At 35.9% G+C, this 12,904-nt stretch overlaps 1 protein-coding gene across 1 annotated transcript in view; it reads right to left on the reverse strand.

Annotated features, from left to right (window-relative positions):
* The window catches only part of PEAK1 (pseudopodium enriched atypical kinase 1), a 255,813-nt gene that overhangs the window by 214,814 nt on the left and 28,095 nt on the right, over positions 1-12,904 (reverse strand). Inside the window, exon 2 of the mRNA XM_069481564.1 lies at positions 2,118-2,180. The gene's annotated coding sequence lies outside the window, so the exon portion shown is untranslated. The remainder of the gene's footprint in view (positions 1-2,117; positions 2,181-12,904) is intronic.

Consider the following 12,904-nt stretch of genomic DNA (forward strand, 5'->3'; position numbering starts at 1 on the left):
GGCAGTTCCACAAAATTTTAAATGTGGAGTTACTAAATGACCCAGCAATTCCACTCTTAGGTATATACCCAAGAGAAATTAAAACATACATTCATGCAAAAATTTATACACAAGTGAACGTTCATAGCAGACTATTCATAACAGCCAAAGAGTGGAAACAGCTTAAATGTCCACAACTGATGAATGGATACATAAATACGACATATAGATATTGAGAAGTCCAGCTGCTGGCCAAAATAACCTATGTGTGACTTTTTTCAGCCCGATCATAAACTATTATAAAGGCTTTCCCTGGCAAGTCTCACAGAGGAAAGCTGCCCTCCTCACACCAGACTTGGTACACAGCCAATGCACTGTAATACCTAAGCAGAGGTGCAGTCAAGCCTCAGGCCTCCCCTGGCTGGCCATGCTCCTAAGCAGATTTGCCTTCCTACCCAGATGCCTTCATTCAGAAGTCTCTGTTTGTGGCCTTCAGCTGAGGGCTTTTCTCCAGTGCCTCTGTGGAAGGAGGCCCCCTGAACAGGGGGGAAACACTGGAGACACTTTCCTCCACTCTGACTCAGTACTTTCCCATTCCTGGCCCCTGTACCTTGCCCTCCAACCCACCCGGGATCCATAAATCTGTAGGAACCTTTTGTTGGGGGGCTCCCTCAGCACTGAGATAATCCCCATCTCTGTGTTGATCCATCTGATGGGGGAGCCTGCACTTTCTCAGATTTAGCCTCTTACCAATCTTAATTCAGTGAGTGATTAAAGGGCTTGACTGTTATTTTTACTTTGGTTTATTGTTTTTAATCGGCCACCCAGACACCTGGAAGCTCAGCTCTCTCTCTCCAGCTCAGCTCCTCATACAGATGATAAAATATGATTCAGCCATAAAAGGGAATAAAGTACTGATGCATGCTACAACATGGATGAACCTTAAAAACTTTATGCCAAGTGAAACAAATTAGTCACAGAAGACCACATGTTATATGATTCCATTTAAATGAAATGTCCAGAATAGGTAGATCTACAGAGACAGAAAGTAAATTGAGTTGACAGAGACTGAGGGGAGGGGGAATGAGTAGTGACTGCTAATGAGTACTTTTAAGAATGATGAAAATATTCCAAAATTAGATGGTGGTGTTGGTTGCACATCTCTGTAAATATAATAAAAACCACTGAATTGTATACTTTAAATGGGTGAATTTTATGGTATGTAAATTATTTCTCCATAAAGATATGACAGGAATACACAATGTTAGTTCATATCATACCTAGAGCACTCACGAGATGGAAAACAGGTAAAGAACTGATACTACTACTGTGTAAAGGAGTTTGTAAAATATCCTTAAGCAATGTAGAGACACTGAAGGATTTTGAGTAGCAGACTGACATGCTGACATTTATCTTTTAGGAAAAAAATACCCTGTTGACAATGACAAAACGGCTTAGAGAGCAGCTGAACCCAAGGTGGTAAGAGCAGATGAGAGACTTACAATGGTCCATTTAAAAAATAAAAAAATGAAGAGGACTTGAGCCAAGAAAGGCAAAAAAAGGGAAATGGGTATGATCCTACTTTTTGAGCGGAATGCTATCTATAAAAGCTTCCTATAAAAGGGAAGCTTTCTATAGAAACCAACTATTAACATACTAGATATATCCTTATTACATAAGCCCCCCAAACAGAAGGAACTACAGAAAGTAATTAAGTTCAAGAAAGCAGAGTGGTAGAAAGCTCTTAATAATTGCCCTATTAAAACAGTTAGCAGTTGTATTACTCTATTACTTAACTAATCAAGAATTTGTCTTCAAGAACATGAGATTATAATGCCGATATCATTCTCATGTATGTGTCAGAGAACAGGAGTGTGAATTTCATCTTAGAGTGTAAAAGACAATGGAAAAATTCACTCAATAGTATTTTATTGCTAGAACTAGCTTCATTTCTTTCAAAAGTCCTACAAATTAAAAGTAAGTATACTACGTATGTGCAGCTTTATAATGAATATTTGCTTCCTATTAAAACACTCAGAAGAAAAGACATTTGGTATTGCCTTAAATTTTTCAGAAACAATTCTTTCTCACTGTAAAATATATTTTAAAAGGCAAATGCATTCATAAAAATATCTCACCTTAAGCTTTTAGGTAAGCCACAAAGAACCATCTACAGCATAAGTTCCAGTTTAGGGAGATACCTGAATTGAAAAATGAAAAAGAAAAAGATATGGTCAATATGACTAAACCTAAGTAGGAAATTTAATTCTTTCAATAGGAAAACCCTAACTTGATCATTTACCCCCCTAATTTTTGTGTTCAAGTTGTTCTTTAGAAATCTGTAGAATGTTAAGAATTAAGAACTTTGTTGGGCTTTCTATTGTCTTTGATTATTTAATGTTGATGACAATTCTTGAAATTAAAAATTTATCAAAACATATACCACATTAATAAGAAAAAAAAATCAATTTCCTTTACCAGCTCAATTCTTCAAAAGAAAGGTACTTTTTGAAAGTTTACACTCCCTATAACATCACCATCATGACTGCCTAACCCTTTCAGAAAATACAGAATTTAAAAATCTAGAAACAGGTCAGGTGTGGTGGCTCACAACTATAATCCTAGCACTCTGGGAGGCCAAGGCGGGTGGATCGTTTGAGCTCAGCAGTTCAAGACCAGCCTGAGCGAGACCCCATCTCTACTAAAAATAGAAAGAAATTAGCCAAACAACTAAAATATATACAAAAAATTAGCTGGGCATGGTGGCGCATGCCTGTAGTCCCAGTTCTCAAGTATGACATTTGTTGCTTTCTCAAGTTTGATGTTTGGATGTATTACACACTTTTCAAAAACTATAAAATTATTCATAACTTACAATAAAATACAAAAAGCACATTATTTATACTAATAGCCATTAAGAAGTGTTAAAACAATGTGTGCTAATCTGGGCAGAGGTAGTAAAAATGAGTAAAATAGTCTCAAACATCAGGGAGCTTTCAAGGCACTTAGAAATGAAGGACAAAATCTGAAACAAAATTATCAAGACTGCAGGAAAGAGAATGGAAAGTTCTCATTAAGTGTTAGCTTCTCAACTCTTAGAAAATATAACCTATGAGTAGGCAATGAAATGAGAGAAGAAAAGGGAGTTTTCTAGGCAGTGGAAATGGAATGAGCAAAGGTACAAAAGGAATAATTTGTTATGATAGGGATTCTCACCGTTTTTTTATTTCCCTAGATTTGGCTCTAACGAAAATGATGACATAGAGAATGCTCTGAATTTCTAAAGTCCTTTGCCCACCCATGACATTGAATAAGAAATAACAAAACCCACAAATTTAATATGTTAATCAGATAATATTTTAAGTAGACAAATCTGTGTAAGTTTTCAGATGGCCTTTGTGAACATAAAAATAAAACACCTGCAAAATCAAATATATAAATTCTGTGTATCTGAAGCTTTATTCTGTTACTTTCATAACACTAAGCATACCGAAAGGGCTGAAAGTTTTCACTTGTTGATTATTTTGGTTTCCTTTTTACTGAGTAATTTTATTCTATGGATAGCAACCTTTGATATTCTGTTCACTCCAAACCTAGAGTGTAGATACTACCTAAATACTTGTTGAATTAATATTGGAATATGATATACATTTCACTGAAAATACTCCTCCTTTCTAAATATTCAGAGTACTGGGAAGTAGAAAGAAGTAACATTAATTGAAAGTGTTATAAAAGTGAATCCATCAAAAAACTTAATTATTTCAAAACCAGCTTTGAAGCAAATAATCTGTTCACAAGTAATTCAAATCTTTATTGTAGTCTTTGTTGTAACACTACACACACACACACACACACATACACACACACACACCACAAAGACAATTATTTTTACTGAATACAGCTTGGGGGGGGAAAAAATCACATAATTTGATATCCAGAAAAATGCCACTTGTTCACGTTTATATTCCAAACAATTCCTAGCACATAGTAGGTTTTTTTCCAAATCATGCATTGAATTGAATAGTCATAGAGAAAATGTTTTCTCTGCTCTCCATATGACTTCACTATATTTCAAAGGTGTGGAGTCATCGATGCTGGCAATAAAAGCAGAATTTAACACCACTATGAAAGCTTGACATATTTCAAGAGCTTTCTGAAATGAGAAGAGATATCCATAGATGTGCTCCCTAATTACACAAGTATAAGAAGATGCATTGTTTCACTGTTGTCAATTTGCTATATTTAAACGGCTCTGAATTGAATTATTTGAGCATGTACAAATATAACCTTGAAAGGGTCCACATACTTGCTCCTGACAGTCTAGATACAAAAGCTGCTATTCAGATAAAAAATGACAGGCAACAGGAATCTGACAGACCAGTAATTTACTGCATTTTCTGCACATTTGAATTTGTAGACCTCCATAGCCATTAAGCAAAATTAGTTTCATGATGTCAGCCAAAAGCCTCATGGGCAATAGTTTTATGTCATTAAAAAAACTACCATCCTCAATCTGTTTGAATCTGTTTGCTCATTAGAAGCCTCTCAGTGAATCGGCAGCAAGGTTTTAATTGCACTCTTGCTCTATCAATGTTTAGTATAGCCCTGAACCATAACAAATTCCTATTCCCCCTTCTTTCTTCATGTTTAAAATAATTTAGATATAGTTGAAGAAACTAGGCATCAGATATCAGTTCTCTACCAAAAATGGAGCAATTTCAAAAATACAAATATGATCTTAATATATATTTACCCAACTTCATCTCTACTGCTCCTAGTTTTTAATCTCTGAATCCACTATGCTCTCTCATGCCTCTAAGCCTTTGTAAGTGTTATTTTCCCCACTGCTTGTTTAGAATCTCCTCCTCAAATCTGTTTGGCAAATTTCTACTCATTATATAAGTCTTACCTTATATAGGTAAGACTTATATAAGGTATATGGTTCCCCCCCGCCCCTGAAAAAGACTCATGCAATCCTTCCCCTATGTACCTCTTACATACCTTAAGTACTTCTCAAACTGGGTTTTAATTCTGTCTCTTACAGTCAGAGAACCATCAGCTCTCTGTGGGCAATGAGTGATATCGGCAGACCTAATGTTCATCTGGTACATACCAATACAGCCTGAAGAGTTGTGCTGAAGTACTGAAATACTTCTGTAATGTAGGCTGCTAAAGTGTCACCACCCTGAATTCCACCAATCCGAAGGTGGCTGCTGATGGCCCAATCTCCCCACCACCACCATAAAAGAGCAGCTAAAACAGGAAAGCCTGACACAGCATAAAGGATGGAGGGATCCTTCAAAACCCTAATCCAGCGCTATGGCCATCTTGATTGGTTGGTGCCTGTGTTGTACTGACTGGTAAATATTAATATTTCGAATATCACTTCTGCCTTTTTGTGTAAGTACCGCATGCTAACTGATTGCACCACTGGAGCTCCTGTTCCTGCCTCTTTGTATTCAAAGCATAGGATGCTGCCTAGCTTATAGCAGAGCTTTAATTCTTTGTCAAAATAATGAATGAAGATATACCGGCCCTATCAATGGCCCAAGGTCAATAGGCATGCTGTCAAAACTACACAGACAATGATCAGATTGACAAGAAAAATCCTAGTCCTTAGGTACTACAGAGGAAAAATGGCCAAGTCTGCCTATTTTCTATGTTTGCCTTCAGCCTCTGATAAAATAAATGCTTAACTTGATAATGTGGGGGGAAATCTTCAATGTGTTGCTTTACCGAGTATATGATCTAAGTATTTTTTAATGTTTTTTAAACAAAGTTTAAAAACAAAGTTCTTATAAGTCTCCATAACAATACCACAAGCAGTGATCACTCAACTCTAGTTAGTGTCTTGGACAAAAAGACAGGTATCACTAAAGGACGAACACAAGTGATTAATTCAAATGAAGAGGAAAAGGCAAGAATGTGAAGCGTCGGTTAATTAAAAATGGCATGTCTAATTATAGATTTTGCTAGGGCTTCAGATGCTTCTAATTAGTTTTACTTGGTATATTAATTATAAATAGAACACCATGAGAGAATTTTCTAATCCCAGGAATTTACTGAGAATGTAAAATCAGAGTTTGTTATCTTTAAAATTTAATAATTAAATGTTTAATAACATATGATAATTATTTTGAAAGTTATCAATAAAATATATATTGCATTAAAATTGAATTATTCGGAATATTACTAAGGTGGTGATGGCATCTTTAAAAAATCCACAACGGATCAATGTGTAGCTGAAAGAAGGATGAATATGTAGCTTCAATAACAAAAATTGTAAGCCAGGCACCATGGCTCACACCTGTAATCCTAGCACTCTGGGAGGCTAAGGTGGGAGAATTGCTTGAAGTCAGGAGTTTGAGACCAGCCTGAGCAAGAGCAAGACACCATCTCTACGAAATGCAGAAAAATTATCTAGGCTTGTGGCACACACCTATAGTGCCAGCTACTAGGGAGGCTGAGGCAGGAGAATCACTTGAGCCCAGGAGTTTGAAGTCGCAGTGAGCTACAATGATGACACCACTGCACTCTACATGGGGTGACAGAGTGAGACTCTTGTCTCAAAAAAAAAAAGAATTTTGAACTTACAAATGGTGATATAACAACCTTTTTAGGCTACTTTCTGGTAGAAAAATCATCTTTCAGTCATACTGTAGGGAGTTTCAGAGAGCCATAGATTAAAATATTAAAAATAATGACGGAAGGGAAGAATAAGAATAGTAGCAAGAGAAGCTTATCTAACTTCAACACTGTCCCATTAATTTAACATCAATCTTTGGTAAAATAGTGCTGTGCTACATACTATGCTAATGAAAAATTATAGAAGATGACAAAATCTCAAACAAGAAGCACAATGTGTTTATTTAGGACAAATTAAGGAAGACCATCCTGACTTTTTGTTATTTACTAAAATAGAAAATTAGAATAGAGGAGAAAAATAAAGACCGTAATACATTTTAATTTTAATATAAGCTTTTAAAGTCTCACTAATCTTTATTTAGAACAATTATGTAAATTACCTTGGTTATTAGCACTAACATATGAATTTAAACAGAAAATGTGTGCAAAGAAAAGGTAATAATAGTAACAGTAGCTACCATTTGTTGAATAACTATATACTATGCCAGACAGAATGCATGGTGTTTTACATAAATTCACAACCACTTCACTAGGCAGATAATACCATCCCTACCCTACTGATGATGAATTGATGCTAGAAATAACCTTGCCAGTGTCAGTAAGTGGAAAAGATGCAAACCCATAGTTGACTACTCCACAGCTTCTGTGGTGGCCACTACACCCCACTGACTGACCAGATGGTCTCAATGGAATTAAAGTAAGCCAATTTAGCACTGAAGTTCCACGGTGTACTAGCTATTCTAAATGGATGAAATTAAGGCTATGATCTACTATCTCAATGAATGTGACCATCTGAATATCTAAGGAAAACAATATAACTTAGTAATTATATTTCTGACCCTGATGTGAGAAATCAAGGATGTTGCTTAGTTAGCTTAAGGGCTTTCACAAAATTCTATCTTCATTAAACTCAACTTTGACCTAAATGATAAAAAAAATATTAACACCTAGCACTCTGGAAGGCCAAGGTGGGAGGATTATTTTAGCTCAGGAGTTCGAGGCCAGCCTGAGCAAAAGCGAGACCCTATTTCTATTAAAAATAGAAAAATTAGCCAGGTATCATGGCATGCACCTGTAGTCCCAGCTACTAAGGAGGCTGAGGCAGGAGGATAACTTGAGCCCAGGAGTTTGAGTTTGCAGTGAGCTCTACCTGGGGCAACAAAGCAAGACTTTGTCTCAAAAAAAAAAAAAAACCTAAACAGATGCAGAAGTAGAATTCAATCAGGACATATATAAGTTAAAATACATAAAATGATAAAAATAAATGAGTTTGACTGAAAAAAAAAAGTGTTGAAAAATAACCTTTCTCCAACTTTTGTGAACACATACAACAAAAAAGAAAGTTTACTGTTCATTTTAAAAAGTCAAGCATCTTGATTCTCTCTCTTCCAAACAAATGAGCATAAATAAATTGATATGTAAAAAAAAATCACAACACACCTAACAAAGGCACACAACAAATGTTTGACAAACAAGTTAATGATATGGCTAAATGAAGATGTAAAGTGAAAATGGAGAAGAAAGGGAAAACTAAGAGAAGCGGTGACTTTTCTCTAAGTGCCTTCTCATATAAATATTACCTGTTCTCACACTTCTAAGGAAGTTGGTTAAAAAAAAAAAAAAGCACCTGCTCATGAAAGTCTTTATTAAAAACAAACAGTCTTTCAGAAATATACCTTCCCTCGGAGAAATCTCCCCCTCATTTTGTGCGAAATCACCTCTCTCCTAAGAGAAGGTCTTACATCCAAAGTAACATACTCCCTTATCCTGAACAGTCTCTTTCTGGATATACTTTCAATCCCTCTACATCCCATAGCATATCTTGAGGACAAACCTTTCTCTTTCTACTGGTTTTCTAAATTGAACATTTAATTGTTTAATCAGCATAATAAAAAATTTTAAGAGTTTATGATACACAGGAACCCTGACACAATAAGGATACCTTATAGAGCAAATATAATTCTCACTTTTAAAAGTGCAGGCATCCTTCTCAAAGATGGAGCCATTTGAAAATAATTTTTTTAAAAGGCTTTTTTACATGAGTTATTTTCTACTTTTTTATTTTAAAGAAACCATACCTTTAACAAAAACTGCATTACAGTTATGCATTACTTAAAACAGGGATACATTCTGAGAAATGCATTGTTAGGCAATTTCATCCTTGTGTGATCATAGAGTATACTTACACAAACCTACATGGTATAACCTACTACACACCTAGGCTATATGGTATAGCCTATTGTTCATAGGTTACAAACTTGTACAGTATTTTACTGTACTGAATACCGTAGGTGATTGTAACACACTAAGTATTTGTATATCTAAAGATATCTAAAGATAGAAAAGATACAGTAAAAATATAGTATTATAATCATATGGGACCACCATCATATATGTGGCCCTTGTTGACCAAAACTTTGGTATGCAGTACATGACTGTATTTACAACTCTTACCTTTTTTGTGAATGCCTGGAATAAACCTTCTACATCTCAACTACTGTATCACCTGCTGATTTAAAAATCACCTTACAGCCCAACTCCTTTACTTGACCTAATAAAATTTACTGAGCTTTGACACATAAAGACCATACGTGGTGTATTTTCTTCTAGCACCACAATGCCTATGAGATGGGGCAAGTAGAGACCAAGGGTGACTTCCTTTTCCCATTATACCAAACAACTCTTCTATAATTTGAATATGCTATTATTTTACACGAGTTTAAAAAGAAAAACGTGCCTGCCTGTTATATTTCCTAAAAGTTTCTAAGGACTGCACTGATTCTGTATAGCGATGCTATGTATATCCCATAAAAATAAAGCAACTGAGCAATCTGTAATTCTTATTTCACTTGTGAAAAGGCCAGCCATGTAATAGTTTTATGAAGCATTTCATTTCTTTAGCAAACTATTAAAAGATGATTTCCCTTTCTTTGACAAATATAAACAGTGTAAGTCATAAGCAAAGGCTAAATGAAGAGAGATCATCAGAAATTCTTGCTTCTGATTGGGTATGGATTCAATAGTCCGGCTGCCAGGCATCTTGCTATTTCAAGCTATTATTTATATATCACAAATCACATTTAATTAGAGTTTGTTATTTATTACACTTTAAAGTTACTAGAAAATAACAAAATTATTCCTTTTGCTGATATTCTAACATATTTTTAATTTACTATGCACTAAAAATTTATAACAATAACATTTTATGTCTTAGTGGTTTTTGGAATGCCAATACCATTGCATACTTATTTGTTGAAATAAATAAATCCTTTTAAAATTCACAATGCCAATTCTCTTTGGCCCCAGAAAATAGACTTGTCAAAAACTCAACTGAAAAGCAAATAAATCAAGATACATTTGAAATGTTATTAAATGATCCTGAAGACCAAATCTGGGCCAAACTACAAAAAGACCCTCAATCTCTGCTACCAAGGAAAATTCATTGATTCATTCACATATCATTTACAGAAAAGAGGTAATGTCCTTAGCCAAGGACAAACACGTTTGCTGAGATGGACTGTCTAAGTCCAAGGGTTTTGCTCTGCCCCCACCCCCCCACCTTTCCCTGGTCTGCAAGCAATTGTAGCTCAGCTGAGACTCTTTAACTGATTTGTTTTTAAAGAGCTATATCTGCTTAAATCGGACTTGCCCAAAAGCATTGCAGTTCCCCTCCAGTGGGATTACAAATTATATTGGTAACAAATGTGTTCAATTAGGTAACAAGAAAGAAGAAAAAGGAAACCTACAATAGTGCTGAAAATCCAAGGTAATATAAATATTTTCTCCAGTGAATGTAGTTGAGAACCATGTATTTTAAATGGAAACTCAAAAGATTTGGGCATGTCCACAGCAAGACCTTCCCATAAGGAGCAAAATTATCTAGCAGTCCTTGTGAGAGGTCCCTGAATTAAGCATTCTCCCTGGAACTAAAAGTTGTAAGAGAATGTGAGTCACTTCTGAAAGAGCTCATTGAAGAATAAAATGAAAAAGACGTCAAGTAATAAGGAGAAATTACCTCTAAAGAAACTATTTAGAAATACATATATATATCCCAAGTTGCATATAACTTAACAAAACTAATACCTATCAAAAACCCTTCTGTCCTCTCTGGAAAGAACAGCATACATGGAGGGAAGCCATATTCTAACTGGACATAGGAGGCCTAACAGGCTGGAGTTCCCCGTAATCCACCACATACAGATCCAGGGGTTTACTGTGAATATTCTAGGAGTGTATGTCTAGAGTCAGAACTGTTTTCTGCCAACCTAGGAGCCCATCCAGCATTACACCACACCAATAGGGATCCTTGAGAGGGTTAGTGAGGTCCAGGACCTTCATAAGAGATTTAATCAATTTGGAAAAGGGGCTAGAAAACTCTCAGAAAAGGGAACCTTCCCATTTACAAGCAGCACTTGCCTACAAAATATCAAAACTAAATGCTGTTTCACTATAATGGGACCTATTATAACCAATCATATACGGATGTGTGAACTCATGCCATGCTATCTAAAATGCTAGTTTTTAATTCTTAATTAAAGAATTAAAGCATAACCACAATTTACACTGCCTACTGCCACCCCTGCTCTTTTCTATTAATAGTAATCAAAACTAGACTTTTCTTCCTAGACAATCACTCAGTGAATTTCTTTACTACGTTTTCTTGCCTGGCAAATAAATAGTTTTGTTTTGTCTTATTTTTTTAGCTCCACTGGTCTTTGTTATATTCTTTGACATAGTTTTCAAGAATGCTCTCATCTCCTTTTCCTCCACCAAAAGCAAATCAATACTGGCCTGGGAGTTAGTATCAATCAATAGCATGGTCTGCCCTAACAATCAGTAATAGCGGCGGGGATGGCTCATACATCTCACTGACTGATGGTTAGCTCATGTCACGGGTGTACCTGAAAATCTGTCAGTCAATCAGAATCATCACTTCAATAAAGACAGTAACCCTGTGAGCACTCAGAATGGGGTGGTGCTGACCAGTGCCATGTTGGGAGGTAGGACATAATTGATCTTTAAAGGCAAGATTCCTTTTTATTCTTCTGTTTATCATGCACGTGGTCTGCTGTCAAAGAGGTAAGAGAAAAACAATTATTACATAACAACTGTTTGCCCCTCAAAGACAAGCATCCTCTTGCTCTTCCAAATGGCAGATGGGTAAGTGTGTTGCTGGAAACCCTGGTATACTACTTTTACTAACCCAAGACTATCTACTTTTAATCTCACAATCTTTTATGAGGGACTTGTTCCTTAGGTAATTTCAGAGTGAAGAATATTTGCCAAGTAAAAAATGGCTTATTTAGATAATACAAATTAAACATCTGACTAGCCTCAGTCTCCCAGTACATCCCAAGCCTTCTCTCCCTATCCACAGAGAATATCCCAGAGGTTCACTGGAACCCAAACAGCAAAATGCTACTATGGGTTTTTAGATACGGGAGTAACGTGATGAAAATCATGTTTTAAGAAGATGACATGACAAAACAATCTAGGGCTACAGCTGGGAGACAATGGAACCAACTCGACATGAGATGGTAATTGGTCCATAAAGAATAAGGCAATGGCTCCAAGAGTAGTAAAGAAAGAGCTGAATCTGACATTACCAACAAACTTCATCTTTTCTATTACAAATTCAGTTTATCCTGGAAGTGGATGCAAGTAATTATTTTCCTAATTTGCCTGAGGTAAGAAACAGGGCTTGAAGAGTTCACTTGTAAGGTGTAAGGTCATCTTTTTCCATCCAGGTTACAGAGTGCCTGAAATTCAACCACCAGGAAATCATCCTTTTCAATTACAAAACTCTACTCTCCTAGCATTTTCTCCCAAAATGCCCTAGAAGGAGCAATTTCAGAAGAACTCATATAACCATTATTGCTGCTTTGATGGCAATTAGTTTGCCCACTTGTCTCCTCCAGGAGTCCCACCTCCACCCCTGCCCCACCAACCCACCCAACCATAGCCCCGGAACCCAGCCTTGATAAAAAGGACCAGGGCAAAAACAAGGATCTAAGAACCCAATTTTATCTGACTTGGGAGTGAGACTAAAAGAAATTAGATGCTTTGCCAAAATTAGGAATAAAACCAGAATCAGAGTCAAGAGTTTTAAACTCCCAGTGTCAGAGTTCTATGATAATCTTTGTTTTTTCTATGCCTTTAGACACATTATACAAAAAATTCCTTATAGAATTTAAAAAACAAAATCATAAAAATTTCAAACTATATTCCATCCTTCTCTCTTTTTTTTTTTACTTTAGTGGAGCAAGAGTGGTTAACAGAA

This window comes from Eulemur rufifrons, chromosome 2 (assembly GCF_041146395.1).
Source record: "Eulemur rufifrons isolate Redbay chromosome 2, OSU_ERuf_1, whole genome shotgun sequence".
NCBI classification, from domain to species: domain Eukaryota; kingdom Metazoa; phylum Chordata; class Mammalia; order Primates; family Lemuridae; genus Eulemur; species Eulemur rufifrons.